Source organism: Arabidopsis lyrata (assembly GCF_000004255.2).
Source record: "Arabidopsis lyrata subsp. lyrata unplaced genomic scaffold ARALYscaffold_4, whole genome shotgun sequence".
NCBI lineage: Eukaryota > Viridiplantae > Streptophyta > Magnoliopsida > Brassicales > Brassicaceae > Arabidopsis > Arabidopsis lyrata.
The window spans coordinates 11,202,448-11,219,456 of NW_003302552.1; the positions used below are offsets into that span (position 1 = coordinate 11,202,448).

The window sequence follows — 17,009 nt, forward strand, 5'->3', positions numbered from 1 at the left end:
ATTTTCTCCCTTCGAAGTGGTCTGCGAAACCCGGTAGTGATTAGGTCGCCCGTATCTTTCCCGGTTGTTTCTTTATCTTTATTAACTAACACCGTTGTTTCATTTCGCAGCTTTCATCTCTTCCACTCTCCCATCTGAAGAGTTCATCGAATTCTTCAAAATAATTCTTGAAGGGGAAACCCTTTGGAATTCTTTCACTCTTGAACGATTCCTAGAAGCTAACCACAGACTCAGGATGAGTCCACCTGGTCATCTTCACCAAATTCCACCCCCTCCCTCAACTCAGGGAATGTCATCTCGGGCCCTTGTGGCCAAGCGTAAGTTGCTTTCCAAGCCGATGGCTGAGGCTTGCGAGGAGAAGAAAAAGTTTCTCGCGACTTCTATAGACAAGAAGGACTACAGTAGGACCTTGCTGGTTGATGATGGCAGCACCGAGGGAGCCCGATCTGTCGCTTCCTTCAGATTAACTCCTCGTCGCGATCGTCGCGACTCACGTTCTCCTCGGAGGGATCAATCTCCTCGCCGTGACTCACCTCGTCCTCCCCGAGATGATTTTAGTAACGAACCAATTAAGAACTTGGTTCGCCGGAAGAGAGACAAGTCCTCTCGCAGTGATTCTTCCCCACGGAGGGAAACGTCAAGGGCCCGGACTGACCGCTCACCTCGATCATCCCCTCCTCCTGAACCAATGGGTCCTCCACGACCGGTTGATATGTCTTCCTCTTCCCAGCCTGATAGTGGAAAGACTGCCCGGAGTGCGTCTCCGAAAAAGGGAGATTCTGAATCTCGAGATGCTTCCTCGAGGTTAAAACCTGCTCTTGTCCCTCAAGTCAAATCGCTTTCAGGTTCGGTGATTCATACAGTCTTCAACGTTTTTTATTTCCATTAAGATTCCGATTTTTACAACTCTTCCTTCTTCGCAGCTATGGAGAAAGAGGGCAGCGTCTTCTGATGCTTCAAGACTCGATCGGGTTCGATCTTGCCAGACTTCGACAAATGGCGCCCTGCGATTCGTGAACGCTATTTGCTTCACGCGCATCACTCATCTCGGGTTAGTTCTGTTTTTTTTTTTTTTTTTTTTTTTGTTGCATTGCCATTCTACGAACTGACTCGCCATCCCGGGTTCATGTATAATGCCAGGCTCATAGCGAATTTAACGACATGATCGAACATTACGAAGGGTTGGTCATTGGTCGGGAGAAGGAGATTGACATGTGGAAAAAGAAACTCTCTGCCCTTGAGGCTGAACTCAGTTCTTCTGCCGGCTCCAAGCACGATCTGGAGGACAAGGTCGACAGTTTAACATCCGAGCTTGCGCAGATAAAGGGGGAGCTGCAGGGTCCGTACGACCAGAACTTCAAGCTCCAGGAAGAGTTTTCTGGTGTTCAGGGTAGGCTTCAAGAGTCCGAATCAAACGCTGATTCCCTGAACAACCAACTCATCGAGCTTAACGCGAAGTACAAGGCGATTGCCAAATTGCGTGACTCTGAGTTGGCGAGGTCGGCATCAAAAGCCAGAAAAGAGGTTAAGGGACGCGGGATGGAGTTGATCCAAGGGGCCATCCGATTCATGCAGACTGAGAAGGCTAGGTCTGATTTGGAATCAGACATCAAAGAGCACGAGAGCAACCTGATCCTGGTGGATCAAATCCATGATACAGATTTCTCCGAGGAGCAAGAGAGAACCGAACTGTCGGCTAATCTTTCTGAAAAGCGGATTCGCTTGGCAGCTCTTCCTACTTCGACCTTCAACCCTCAGGACTTCGAGGAATTCTTCACTGAATCGCCTCCTATAAGTGAATCAGGTCTAGACTGGGCAGGTAATGCTTGGCTCCTGATATTTATTACCTTTTCTTACCTTGTACCTTTGATTGACTGGAATTATTATTCCTAGGCTCAAGTGAGACGGAAGACGTTGTCCCGCCCGTAGTTCCTATGGTATCGGAGGTCACTCCGGAGGTTGGTTGTACCGTGGAGAGCGGATCAGGAGTTTTATCTGACCAAGCGGCTGCCAAGAAGGCGAATGAAGCTTCGACTGTTGAGCCGGATTCCGAGGTGGCTGCTGCTCCGTAGTGGCTGTGTCCACTTTAAATTGGGAATTGTCCCTTTAATTTTAAGACTTAATTTCGAACTTGTCTTTGCCTAAGGAGGCTTTATTATTTTCTTTTGAACAAGATATTTGCCTGAGGAGGCTTTTAAACCTTTCTAAGTTGTGACCCAAGGGGGTTTGGTTAAAATTATATGCGGGTTTGCAAAGTCCGCTTTTAACCTTTTGTGGCCTTGTGGTTATGCTTTTGAGATTTTTAGGCTGATCAGACCTTTCTCTTTTAGAATGCGAGAACTGAGCTCGGCTTAAAACGAGTTCCCCACTTCGGGTTTAGTCAACTCGATAAACTTATTGGGCTTGGGCCTTAGAAACTTTTGTAGTTAATGCGACGGTTGCGCTTTCCCTTCTTATAAGTAAGGAAAACGGCTCGTCTTTAATGCAATAACTGTCTTTTCTCGATTTCCAAAAATGGTTTAAACCACTCGGACACACTACCATTATTGGGTTTATGGTTCCAAGACAAACCCTAAATCATTATAAATAAAGGCTTACCTACTTCTAAGCTTTATTTAAACACGATTTTAGAATCTTACTTGAGAAATATTTCGAGAATGGAAAACGAAGGAGTAGCCCCCATCGATCCCGGCAGCCCACTTTTCTTGTATGTTCGCTTAGCCGAACCTTCTATTTGCTTCACTTGTTCGCACAGTCGAACCTTTTTCCTTTAATAAAGAAATAAAACAAATTTTTATTAATAGCTGAACTCGTTTTCGAGCTGCCTACATACCCATCTCGGGATCAAGCCACACCGTAGTTCATGTAAATAAACAATGTATGTAGCTCTAAACATAAAACTTCTTTAGGTTGATCACATTCCAAGGTCGCTTGACTGGATTGCCTTCTAAGTCTTTCAACCTATAAACGCCGTTCCGAACCACTTCGGTAATAATGTAAGGTCCTTCCCAATTAATACCGAGTTTACCGGCACCTTCTTCTTTTTTGTTGTCAAAGACGCGCCTTAACACATAATCTCCCACGAAGAAAGGCCTACTTTTAACCTTAGAATTGTAATACCGGGCTGCTGCCTGCTGGTAGTTCTGGATCCGAATTAGAGCTTGATCACGCCTTTCATTTATGGTATCTAGTGAATCATTAAGCATTGCTGAATTTTCTTCCTCACTTAACGGTGCTTCTGTTCGACGAAGTCCGGGCACATTGAGTTCAGCTGGTACTACCGCCTCCATGCCGTAAACCAAAGAAAATGGAGTTTCTCCAGTAGGCCGCCGAGGGGTTGTACGATAGGCCCACAGGACGGGTTGGAGTTCTTCATACCATCCTCCCTTTAGATGACTTAAGCGTTTCTTGAGATTGCTTAATATTGTCTTGTTTGCGGCTTCAGCTTGACCGTTTCCTTGCGGATATCGTGGAGTAGAATAACTGATTTTGATTCCCCAGTCCGCACAAAAAGCATCAAACTCGTGTGAAATGAATTGTGGTCCATTATCAGTGACTATTTCGTATGGAACTCCATGTCGACATATAATGTTTTTCCAAATAAAGGTCTTCACCGCCGAATCCTTGATACTAACATACGCCTCAGCTTCAATCCATTTTGAAAAGTAGTCCGTAAGGACTAAGAGGTACTGTACACCTCGAGTTGATTTGTGTAATGGTCCAATGATGTCCATTGACCACCTCATAAACGGGTATGGGGCGGAAATGGAGGAGAATAATTCCGACGGTTGATGGATCAATGGTGCATGGAGTTGACAGCGCTTGCATCTTTGGGCGAACTTAACACAATCTGTGATCATAGTGGGCCAAAAATACCCCATTCTTTTAACTTTAAAAGCCATAGCTCTTCCTGATGAATGACTCCCACATAATCCTTCATGCACCTCGCTCATGACGATTTCGACTTCGGGCCCAAAAATGCATAATAGGTAAGGGTCACTGACACCTCGTCTATATAACGCATCCTTTGACAGACAAAATTTCGCGCTAACGACTTCCATTTTCCTGGCCTGCCATTTATTCTTTGGGAGCTCACCTGTCATGATGTAGTGCTTTAGTGGCTCCCTCCAGTCAGCCCCCCAGTCTTTAGCCGGAATTTGGTCAACCTTGTGAAATACTCGTGGCTCCAGCTCGGGATGTTCGTTTGGTTCGAGAGCATCCTCCTCGATTAACGGTTCGGTTTCTAAAACTGTTTCTGAACTCACATCTTCAGCTAAGACAACGGGTCCCTTGTTAGATGTATTTGATTCTCTTGACTTCCTCCGTTTGTTGGGTGGCGGTTCGATCTCTGGTTCGCCACGGTCGCGTGCCGCCGCTCGAGACCTTGTAATGACGAGGGTTTCTTTGTTGTCTTGAATGCTTCGCTCCGAAATGCATTCCACTGGAATAACTCTTTTCAACTCAGGATCTGATGTTGACGCCAATGCGGCAAGCGCGTCCGCAGTTGTATTCTCTCCTCGAGGTATGCGGATTAATTCAAATTTCGAGAAATTTTTAGATAAATCCTTTACCACTTCGAGGTACGCTTCCATTCTTGAATCTTTGGCTTCATAGTCTCCATTAAATTGGTTAACTACTAATTGCGAATCGCAATAAGCCAATATTTCCTTAGCTCCAACTCCTTGTGCTAATCGAAGTCCGGCAATCAAGGCTTCGTATTCTGCCTCGTTGTTGGAGGCATTGAATAACAAACGGAATGATTGTTCTAGAATTTCTGACGTCGGAGATTCCAACTTGATTCCCACTCTGGATCCTTGTTTTGTTGAAGACCCATCTACGTGTAATTTCCAAGTTTGGTTCTCCGGTTGTTCTATTGTTCCAGGTATTGGTAGTTCGGTCAGGAAATCTGCTAAGACCTGAGCCTTCATACTTATCCGGCTTTTGAACTCTATATCGTACTCGCTTAATTCTACCGCCCATTTCGCCAATCGTTCGGACTGGCTTGGACTATGAAGTATTGTTCGGAGTGGCTGGTTGGTTAATACCTCCACCGGATGGTATTGAAAGTACGGGCGTAGCTTTCGAGCCGATATCACCACTGCGAGTGTGAGTTTTTCCATCATTGTGTATCTGGTTTCTGGATCCGTCATTGACTTGCTTACATAGTAAATTGGTTTCTGCTCACCACGGTCTTCCCGAACCAAAACTCTACTAACTGCGTGGTTTGAAACCGACACGTACAAATAAAGTTTTTCATCCACTTCTGGTTTGGACAGTATAGGTGGAGTGGTTAAGTATGCCTTAAGCTGCCCAAAAGCCTCTTCACACTTCTCGTCCCAAAGGAATCCTTTGTTCCCTTTTAGAATTTGGTAGAAAGGCAACGACTTATCTGTTGATCTCGAGATAAAACGATTCAGAGCCGCGATCCGCCCAGTCAACCGTTGAACTTCTTTGAAGTTTCTTGGAGAGGGCATGTTCAGAAAGGCGTTGATTTGATTTGGATTGGCTTCGATTCCTCTTTCTGTCACGATATAACCAAGAAATTCTCCGGATGGGACTCCAAATGTGCACTTCGCCGGGTTCAGTTTCATTTGATATTTATTGAGAATATCAAAACATTCCTCTAAATGCTTAACGTGATCCTCTTTCTTTAACGACTTAACCAACATATCATCTATGTAGACTTCCATTGTTTTCCCGAGATGATTATGGAACATCTTGTTAACCAACCGTTGGTAAGTTGCTCCTGCATTTTTCAAACCAAAAGGCATTACCTTGTAACAATAGATACCTCTATCAGTAATGAATGACGTCTTTTCTTGATCTTCGGGGTTCATCATTATTTGATTATAACCCGAGAAGGCGTCCATGAATGTTAACAACTCGTTCCCAGCGGTGGACTCTACAAGTCGATCTATATGTGGGAGCGGGAAACTATCTTTGGGACATGCTTTATTTAGGTCTGTGAAATCGATGCAAACCCTATCTTTCCCGTTCTTCTTTTTGACGACGACAGTGTTTGCTATCTATTCCGGGTATTGCACTTCTCTTATGGATCCTATCTTCAAAAGTTTATCTACTTCGTCATTTACTATTTTGGCTCGCTCCACTCCGAGCTTTCTTCTTTTCTGTTTCACCGGTTTGAAGCTCGGATCTACGTTTAGCTCGTGACAAATTATACTTGGATCTATACCAGGCATGTCTGCTGCTGACCATGCAAACGATGTTTTGTTTCTCTTTAAAAGTTCGATCAAAGCTTCTTTTATTTGGCCAGTCAGAGTTGCTCCAATTCGAATTTTCCGGTCCGGCTTGTCTTCTTCCAACACCACTTCGATTACTACATCATCTTTCTTCTGCCCGCTAGGAAATTTTGTTCTTAGTCCCTCTTTTACGGGCTTCGTTAGTTGCTATTGAATCTTCATACGGTGGCTAGTTAGGTAACACGTCCGTGAAGCTTCTTGATCTCCCCGAATTGTTTCCACCCTATTTGATGTTGGAAATTTGATACATTGATGGTATGTAGAGGGGACTGCTTTCATTCGATAAATCCAGGGAGTCCCAAGGATGATGTTGTAAGCTGCGGGTTTGTCGAAGACAACGAAGTCCACGATCTTCGATACCTTCTTGGCAAGGACCGGTAGCTTGATTGTTCCGAGAGACATGGCTGACTCGCTTGTGAACGCAACTAACGGAGATGGGGGTCCTATTATGTCCCCTCGGCTGATTCCCATTCTTTCTAGAGTACTTAAAAAGATCAAATCGACCGAACTGCCTGTATCTATAAGGATCCTTGATACTTCGAAGTTAGCCACGTCAAGGGTAATGACTAGAGCATCATCATGCGGCCTTTCGAGGTACCGCGTTTCTTCTTCATTAAATGATATTGAAGTACCTTGAAAATCGACTTCCTCGCTTAAGCTTGCTTTGAGTAGGATATTCCGTCTATGTTTCTTGATGGAACTTATCGAATCTCCGCAAAACTTGGAACCTCCTAGAATCACATTGATCTTACCCTTCGAACTCCTTGGTTCTTCCTCGTTGGATAACCTTGGTCTTTTGGAATCTTGATCTTTGGAGTTTTCCTTCGCTTCGTGGTATTCCTTCACAAAATCTTTTATATTGAATTTGGAAAGATCTCCGCTGGCCCAAAGCTCTGCGAGGTGCTTCTTAAGAATGCTGCACTCCTTGGTTAAATGCCCGGTTACTTTATGAATATCGCAATATAGACTTTCATCACGGACCCAAGTGTTTGATCTTCCTTTCCCTTGGAATTGCTTTCCGACGGTACTGTTGAAGGGTTGCGACCCAAATTTCCTTGGTCCTTTGCTCTCCCTAGACTCGAACTTCTTGGTAGGGACGGTGATTGCCGGTTTTTCTTGTTTATTCCTTTTGGCAAAACTTTCTTTTTCGTCCTCTACTTCCATCCAGTTATTCGCGCGGAAGAGTGCATCCTGAATTGTGTCTGGTTTATGAAGTATTAAGTCGTCTTTAAACCTTGAATCATGTCGCAATCCTTTTCGTAGGGAAGATAAAGCTGATTGCTGCGAGATTCTTGGGAGCTTTGATAGCACTCCTTTGAATTTTGGTGATAAAAACTCGAAGCGACTCATTAGATCCTTGCGACAAGTTCCAAAGATCGACATCCGAAATGCTTTTATCCATAAGGATGGAGTATTGCTTTAAGAATACGGCTGATAGTTCGTCGAAATTGCTGATCGAACCCGGCTCTAATTGGGTAAACCACATTAGAGCTTGGCCGCATAGATTCTCCGAAAAAAGCTTGCAATAGCCTGCGTCCTCATCAGCTTCATCCAACTCGACTCTTCCAGCAGCGATCAGAAAAGCTGCGAGATAGCTTTTTGGATCCTCCAATCCGCTGTAAGGGTCCAACTTGAGTTTCCGGGAATCTTTGATCCTCAAACTTGCAATTCGCGAGATGAAAGGTGTTCGCCTAGCCTCTTCAATGACTCGATTGATGTCTGGCTCCGAACTTGTAGCTTGATGAAACTTTGATTTCATTTCTTTTAATTCTTGGCTAACCTTCCTCATGGTCTCAAACTGGTCGAGGTTCTCCTGCTCGTATTGAGCTGCAAGTTGTTCTTCATCTCCGAGCTGCGTCTCTTCTTCCAACGTCTGAGCCACGTTATTAGTAGCACCATGAGTTGTTTGTCCGCTGGTTTCATTTCGTGCAGCGGAACTTGGCGAGTTGAATATCCCTCTTCGGATTCCCACAAGGTTTCCTGCACTTAAAGAGCGAACACGAGTTTGTATAGTATTGACGTTTTGACTAAGAGATACCTGGGATGTTTGTAACGTATCGACGGCTTTTTCCACATCCGAGAACTTTTGTGATATGTCCGACATGGTTTGCTGCATAGCTTTGAGGGTTTCAGCCAATGAAGTCTCAACGGTGTCTCCTCCGGACATTGCTGCTTATCTCGGAAGTGTGATAAAGGAAAAATCTGACCACTCAAGAATCCTAATCTATCCCCACAGACGGCGCCAAAATGTGGATGTCGGATTCACACACTCAAGTATTTTATTAAGTAGGAAAGATTATTCTTGAGGGACAAAAAATGAATACGTAAAAAGCTTATGAATTGCTGCGAAAATTGCTATAGTATTTCTTTCTTGAGAAGAAGATTCCCTTTACATGGTCATTGGCCTCTATATTTATACATAGAGAAACGTCATTAAAAAGAGTAATTAAGTACAATTATTCCTTCTTAAATGTGTCCGTTTTGATTCTTCGACTTTAATGCTCGACGTTTGAATTTGAGTTGACTCTGATCTTCATGGGCCTCGCCTTTTTGGCCCAAGTGTCCTCGAACCGACTTACCCATGTCTTCTACACCGAACCCGTGTCACAGTGCAGTCACTTCGGATTCTCGAAGTGGTGACCACCACTTCGACCGCTCCTTCGGCTCATGGGTCCAATGGGCTTCGTCCTTTATGGGCCATTATTTTGACTATGTGGCAATCTTTGGTTGGTCGCGGACTTCTGGTGCGGGATCCGACACCAACACTCCTCAGGCAAATATCTTGTACAAAAGAAAGTAATGATAAAGCCTCCTTAGGCAAAAACAAGTTCAAATTTAAGTTTTAAACTAAATGGGACACTCCCCAGTTTAAAGTGGACACAGCCACTATGAATTGACAGCCACCTCGGACTCCGTCTCGGCTGTCGAAGTTTCATTCGCCTCCTTGGCTGGTGCTTGATCAGATGAAGCTCCTAGTCCGCTCTCCACGGTACAACCATCCTCTGGGTGACCTCCGGTGCAGTAGGAACTTCGGGTGGGGCGACATCTTCCGTCTCACTCGAGCCTAGGAAGGACAGTTCCAGTCAACCAAAAATATAAGGCAAGAAAAAGGTAGTAAGTGTCGAGAGCTAGAGGTTACCTGCCCAGTCTAGACCCGACTCACTTATGGGGGGCGATTCCATGAAAAATTCCTCGAAGTGCTGAGGGGTGAAGGTTGAAGCGGGGAGAGCTGCCAAGCGACTCTGTTTTTCAGACAAATTAGCTGTAAGTTCGGACCTTTCTTGCGCTTCGGAGAAATCTTTGTCATGAATCTGATCTAATAGGATCAGGTTGCTCTCGTGTTCGTTGATGTCAGATTCCAGATCTGACCTGGACTTCTCAGTTTGAATGAAGCGGATAGCCCCTTGGATCAACTCCATCCCGCGTCCCTTAACCTCTTTTCTGGCCTTCGATGCTAACCTTGCCAACTCGGAATCACGCAACTTGGTGATCGCCTTGTACTTCTCGTTAAGCTCAATGAGTTGGTTGTTCAGGGTGTCGGCGGTTGACTCAGATTCATGAAGTCTACCCTGAACACCAGAGAGTTCATCCTGGAGTTTGTAATTCCGGTCGTACTGGTCCTGCAGCTCCCCCTTTATCTTCGCAAGCTCGGATGTTAGATTGTCAACCTTGTCCTCCAGATCGTGCTTGGAGTCGGTAGAAGAACAGAGTTCAGCCTCAAGAGCAGAAAGTTTTTTCTTCCACGTGTCAATCTCCTTCTCCCATCCAATGACCAACCCTTCGTAATGTTCAATCATGTCATTAAGCTCGCCGCTAGCTTGACATTATGCATAAACCCGGGATGGCGAGTCAGTTCAAAGAATGGCAGCGCAATCAGAAAAATAAAGCGGAACTAACCCGAGATGAATGATGAGCGTGAAGCAAGTAGCGTTCACGAATCGAAGGGCGCTACTTGTCAAAATCTGGCAAGATCGCACCCGATCGGGTCTTGAAGCATCGGAAGACGCTGCCTTCTTTCTCCATAGCTGCGAAGGAAGAAGAGTTGTAAAATTTGAAATCTGAACAGAGATAAAAACTTTTAAGTGTGTGTAAATCATCAAACCTGAAAGTGATTTGACTTGGGGGACAAGAGCAGGCTTAAACTTCGAGGAGGCATTTCTAGACTCAGACGCTCCCTTTTTAGGAGATGCGCTCCGGACAGTCTTCTCGCTATGAAGCTGGGAAGAGGAAGACATATCAACAGGTCGAGGAGGACCCATTGGTTCAGTAGGAGGTGACGATCGAGGAGAACGGTCAGTCCGTGCCCTCGACTTCTCCCTTCGCGGAGAAGAATCACTACGAGATGACTTGTCTTTCTTCCTGCGAACCAAGTTCTTAAGTGGTTCATTGCTAAAATCATCTCAGAGAGGACGAGGAGAATCACGACGAGGAGATCGGTCCCTCCGAGGAGAACGTTCGTCACGACGTTCGCGACGAGGTGTTAATCTGAAAGCAGCAACGGATCTGGCTCCCTCGGTGCTGTTATCGTTAACCAGCAGGGTCCTGCTATAGTCTTTTTTGTCAATAACGGCCGCAAGGAACGCCTTGTTTTCATCGCAAGCCTCAGCTATCGGCTTGGAGAGCTTCTTACGAAGGGCAGTGAGGGCCCGAGCTGACATTCCCTGAGTTGAGGGAGGAGGCGGAAGACGATGAAGTTGATTGGGAGGACTCATCCTGAGTTTTCGATTGGCTTCAACGAACCGATCGAGGGTGAAAGAGTTCCAAAGGGTTTCCCCTTCAAGGATTGTTTTGAAGAACTTGACGAATTCTTCAGTCGGAAGAGTCAAAGCGATGAAAGCTGCGAAGTGAAACAACGAGTTTGGTCAGTAAAAATAAAACAACCAGGAAAGGAATATACGACCTAGTTTCTATCAGGCTTCGCAGACCACTTTGATGGGAGTACATCGGAAATATTTCCAATCGAAGTAGGAGTTTTCTTAATCAGGAACCAAGGATGGTGCCAGTTTTCATCCTTGTTCGGGAGGTGCGAGATGACGTTCCTGTTGGCATTTGGATATGCCGAGAAGTACCCCGTTTTCTTTGACGAACTTCTCACGCTTAGAAGTTTATTCAGCTCGGGGACCCCAATAATGTAGCAAGCTTCCGCCGAAACGGTTATGATCCCAAGGATGGTTCAGAGGAGATTGGGGGTTAGCTGAGGTAAAGCGATCTCAAGAGCCGCCAGGTATCGAACTAGGGCTTCGGGAAGGGGGAAGGTCAATCCGCAGCCCTTGAAGTAGATTTCATAAACACAAAAGTAGCCGTCGCGGTGGTTTTCCGGGGACTCTGAAGGGTCGGCTATCTGCGCTTCTGCTATGATTCCAGGGGGAATCTGGCAAAGCCCCTTTAATCGTTCTAGGGATTGAAGGGTACATGTGGATCTGTAGTGCGGACCAGCAATGTCATTAGGACGAGTGCATTCGTCATTACTAGAGCCTCCTTCAAAGGATGGAGATTCTGGTCTTTCGAAATCAGAAGTCATCGGAGAAGATGAGAAATTTAAAATCCGGCAAAGAGAAAATCGGCGAAGAAAGAGAAGAGAGAAATTTTGATTAAAGCGTAAGAGTAAAAAAAATGATGATGAAAGAAGTTACCTCACGAAAGCTAAGTGATAATGGTGAAACCGCCTTGGGAATCGTGGGGGAAGTGGAAAGGTTTCCCGCTTTAATAGTAAATAATTGAGATACGGTCATGATGGTGACAGATGTCACGCGACTAAACATGGATAGCGCCGAAATTAAAGGACTGACGGGATCTTGGCGGGAAAATCAGAAGATTCCTCGGAACGCAATCTTTGGTCATTAAAGCATTTAAAGTCCTCCGAATTGGAATAGCACTTCGAAGAACTTGGGGGGCTAATTGTTGGTGTCGGATCCCGCACCAGAGGTCCGAGACCAACCAAAGATTGCCACATAGTCAGGATAACGGCCCATAAAGGATAAAGCCAATTAAACCCGCAAGTCAAAGGAACAGTCGAAGTGGTTAGCACCACAAGGAGAATCCTAAGTGACGGCACCTCGACACGAGTCCGGAGACAAAGTAACGGTTAAGTCGGTCCAAGGACATTTGGGCCAAAAGGCGAGACCCATGAAGATCGGAATCAACTCAAATTCGAACGTTAAGCATTAAAATCAAAGATCAAAACGGACACATTTAAGAGAGAATAATTGTACTTAATTAGCCATTTAAATGTCGTTTTTTCTATGTATAAATATAAGGGCCAATGGCCATGTAAAAGGGGATCTTTCTCTCGAGTAAGAAATACTATAACAATTTTTGTAACAATTCATAAGCTCTTTACATATTCGTTTTTGTCCCTCAAGAGTAATCTTTCCTACTTAACAAAAATACTTGAGTGTGTGAATCCGACATCCACAGTGCCTAAGGTGGAATCTCCAACTCAAATGAAAGATTTTAGGCCGATTAGTTTGTGTAATATAGCATACAAACTAATCTCTAAAATTCTGGCGGATAGGTTAAAGCCTTGGTTGCATTGCTTAATTTCAGAATTTCAGTCTGCATTCATCCCTGGACGCCTTATCACTGATAATGTTATCATAACACACGAACTGTTGCATTCATTGCGCACGAAAAGAATTAAGTCACCTTACATGGCTTTGAAGCTTGACATAGCCAAAGCCTTTGATAAGATAGAATGGGGTTATTTACAATCTATACTAAGGCGTTTTGGTTTTACAGAACAATGGTGCCAATGGATCATGACATGTGTAACTACGGTGACTTACTTAGTGCTTCTTAATGGTTCGCCAACTAAAAAAATCACTCCTTCTAGAGGGCTTCGACAAGGTGATCCACTTTCACCTTATCTCTATTTATTGTGTACAGAAGGTCTGTCCTCATTGTTATCACATGCGGTAAAAACAGAAGCAATTCATGGATTCAAGGCCAGCCGTAATGGACCACCAATTTCTCATATGTTATTTGCTGACGATTCTCTACTCTTCTTTCAAGCTAATGAAGCAGAATGCCAGGAAGTTCTCCAGCTGTTGAGGCTCTATGCAAATGCTTCAGGCCAGCATGTGAACTTCCAAAAGTCAGCTATACTTTTTGGTAAGAGTGTTCACTCTGATACTCAACAACGCATTAAAGAGTTAATGGAAATTTCTAGAGCTGGTAGTTTTGGGAAATACTTGGGATTACCAGAAGCTGTAGGTAGAAACAAATACGATGTGTTTTCCTACATATCTCAAAGAGTACAACATAAGTTAGATAACTGGTACTCAAAGTTTTTATCTCAAGCTGGCAAAGAAGTGCTTATTAAGTCTGTTGCTACTGCCCTCCCTACCTACACTATGTCATGTTTTCTTTTACCTAAGCGTCTTATTGCCCAAATTACAGCTCAAATCAGAAAGTTTTGGTGGTCTAATAATAAGGAGAAGCAAAAAATACCTTGGGTAGCATGGACCAAGCTGACACAGTTGAAGCAACATGGTGGGCTGGGTTTCAGAGACTTGAACCATTTTAATATTGCACTTTTGGCAAAGCAGTGTTGGAGAATGTTGCAGAATCCTGAATCTCTGCTCACCCGAGTTCTGAAAGCAAAATATTTTTCCAAGTCTACTCTTATGGAAGCCACATTGGGACATCGCCCAAGTCATGCCTGGAGAAGTATAATTCAAGGTATACAACTTATTAAGCAGGGCATAAAATGGAGAATAGGTGATGGTAACACTGTCAGAGTATGGGATGATCCATGGTTAGACAATCCTCCACGGCCTGCTCATTGTTCACTTAATCAAATTTCTGACTATTTGAAAGTTTCAGAACTCATGAAACCGCATTCTACATCTTGGGATGACGAGAAGCTGCGTAAAATTCTATGCCCTGAGGACATTCAGCTCATCAAAAGAATCCGACGAAGGCTTTTCAAAACAAATGATGTTCCTATATGGATATTCACCAAAAATGGTCAGTATTCAGTAAAGTCTGGTTATCATCAAGTTACAAAGGATAATGCAGCGAGTTCTTCTGTTTCTACCCAAGTTAATGCATTGTGCAAATCTTTTTGGTCATTAAATACTTCCCCAAAGCTAAAGAACTTTTGGTGGCGTGTCTTACATGATGCCATTCCTGTTGCAGCAAATGTTGCTCGTAGAAACATCAAGATCTCAACAGATTGTACTTTCTGTGGAGAGGCCAAGGAAACTATCCTGCATTTGCTGTTTCATTACCGGATAGCTAGAGAGATTTGGGAGTTATCACCCCTTGGGATTCAATCAGGTCAGTATGATAATACTAATTCCCTATATGACATTTTACAAGACCTACTATCCTCTAAGGATCCGGAAAATCCCAAGGATTTCCTTTTCCTTAATATTGGCTGGCGTATATGGAAAGCCCGCAACGATTTACTATATAGTAATAAGCGATGGGCTATTCCTGATGTTATACATCAAGCTATATTGGATTTTCGCCTGTGGAAAGAAGCACAAAAAGTTCCTAAGGTTCATAAACCATCACAACTAAAAGCACATCAAACTGCAGTTTCTTCGCAACCACAGGTGTTGCCTTGTAACTCCCCTCTTTATTGCTGTGTAGATGGTTCTTGGACTGACCCTAACAGCAAAGCTGGAATAGGATGGGCTCTTTTTACTTCTCAAGGGTGATGTATCCTTCATGGATCCTCTTCAATTGATCCTACAAACTCAGCTCTTGAAACAGAGGCTGTCGCATTAAGAGAAGCCCTACTCCAGATAAAAAAGCTCAACTACCAACAAGTTACTTTTTGTGGTGACTCTCTTACTCTATATCGTTATCTCGAGCAGGCTGTGCAGCATCTTCATCCTGAACCAGGCAATCATGAGATACAAAGCTACTTGGAGGATATACTTGCTTTGGCTAAGGGTTATTATAATTTTAAGTTTGTAGGTCGTGAAGTCAATATAATGGCTGACAATCTTGCAAAACAGGCTCGTCAAAAGCTGTCTCCTTATGTTGTTTCTTGGACCTGTTGAAAGTATGTTGTAGTCTTTGTACTCTTTCATTATATAAATGAAATATTTGGCCGACAAAAAAAAAAAAAAAAAAAAAGATTTACCAAAACACTTTGAACTTTCTAGTTTTTATCTTGAGATGTTTGTTTTTACTTTTTATGCAGTTTATAAAGTAGACTATGAAAGAACGAAAAATAAACTAGTGATTGTTGTAAAAGTCAACAAAAAAAGGAGAACGTGAATGTCAATAATATATGCATATTTATGCGTTAAACGTTATGTTAATGTGGAGCTTACGTTACTATGCATGCACAGTAATTTATTTTTTTATTTCTATATAAACAATCGAATTCGATCGTTATAAATCACAATTCACATTGCTTCAATTACAAGAGAAGTAATAATCTCTCTTTCTCTCATCTCTTTATTTTCAGTATCCCGTTCCTTCTGCGGATATAAATTATTTTTCCATTATTTATATTTATATACACCATAAAATAAAATAATTATTTATAACACGTTATCAGCACGATCAATCTATGATTGCCGAAAAAAAAATACGGTATTATACCGGGCGGTATGTCGCTTCGTTAAAAGAAAAAAGAATAAAAAAATAAAATACGAGAAAGATAAAAAAAAGAAAAGAAAATTATATAAATAAATAAAAAATATATATGTATATATATTATTATTTTCTAGTGGCTGTTCAGACACCGTTATTTACACGTTACTATAGTGGGAGGAATGTCGCCCCTATAAGTAATCGTTGTAATGGATATTTTATACACGATAGCAATGGACGGCTAAGCCGCCTATATTGTGGATGACTCCGTCACCATCATTTATTTACTATTATAACGTGGATGACTTTGTCACCACAATATTACCGTTAAAATTGATTTCTGTTATACTTATATTTTGGTTAATATATAAGGAGGCTCAGCCACATGTATAAAAACTTATTATCTGAATTTGATAAATTTAACTGATTGGCTACTAAAATTTACACATTGATTTTCTGTTTAATTCTTTTCACCAACAGTCATGAAGAAAAAAATCAAAAATTTATCACTTTTCAAACGGCTATGAACAGTAATTTTCATTCTATAAATACACTCATTTTCAGTCATTTATTCACTCAAAAATCATATCTCTCCTCATATACTTTTCTAAAAAATTTGTTTAAGTTTTCATTTTGGAAAATGATTCGCTTGTTTTTAATTCTTTGCTTAATCGCAATTGTTTCATGTTCTTATGGTCTCTTCGTTGGAGAATTTACTCTCGAAGAATTTATCATAAATATCAGTTTACTTTTCTATGCAGTTATGTTCTTTATAATCGCTTGCATCATTAATATAAATGGTCCAATATGAAATAAATATATAATTTTACTAATAATATTTATTCGGTTTTTGTGTTTAGATAACTAATGGCAGGCATTGAGAAGCTTACGTTTCCGGTTCTAGACATCACTTTGTCCAATTATATATTTTGGATTGCCAACGTCGAACTACATTTACAATCTCTTGGCTTAATAAAAACCGTGAAAGAGAATAATACTTCGACATCTCAAGAAAGGGAAAAATTGGTGATCTTTATTTTAAAACACCTTGATGAAAGTATCATATGTGATTATACACACATAAAAGATCCCAAAGAGATCTGGGAATCCCTAAAAGCTCGATTTGATAATGGAAAAGCCATAAATCTCCCACTTGTTTGGGATGAATGGCAAAGTCTAAAGTTCAAAGACTTT

The 17,009-nt window shown here is 42.5% G+C and overlaps 1 pseudogene; it reads left to right on the forward strand.

Moving 5' to 3' along the window:
• Positions 1-13,498: 13,498 nt before the first annotated feature.
• On the forward strand, positions 13,499-15,680 carry LOC110229163 (annotated as a pseudogene).
• Positions 15,681-17,009: the final 1,329 nt, after the last annotated feature.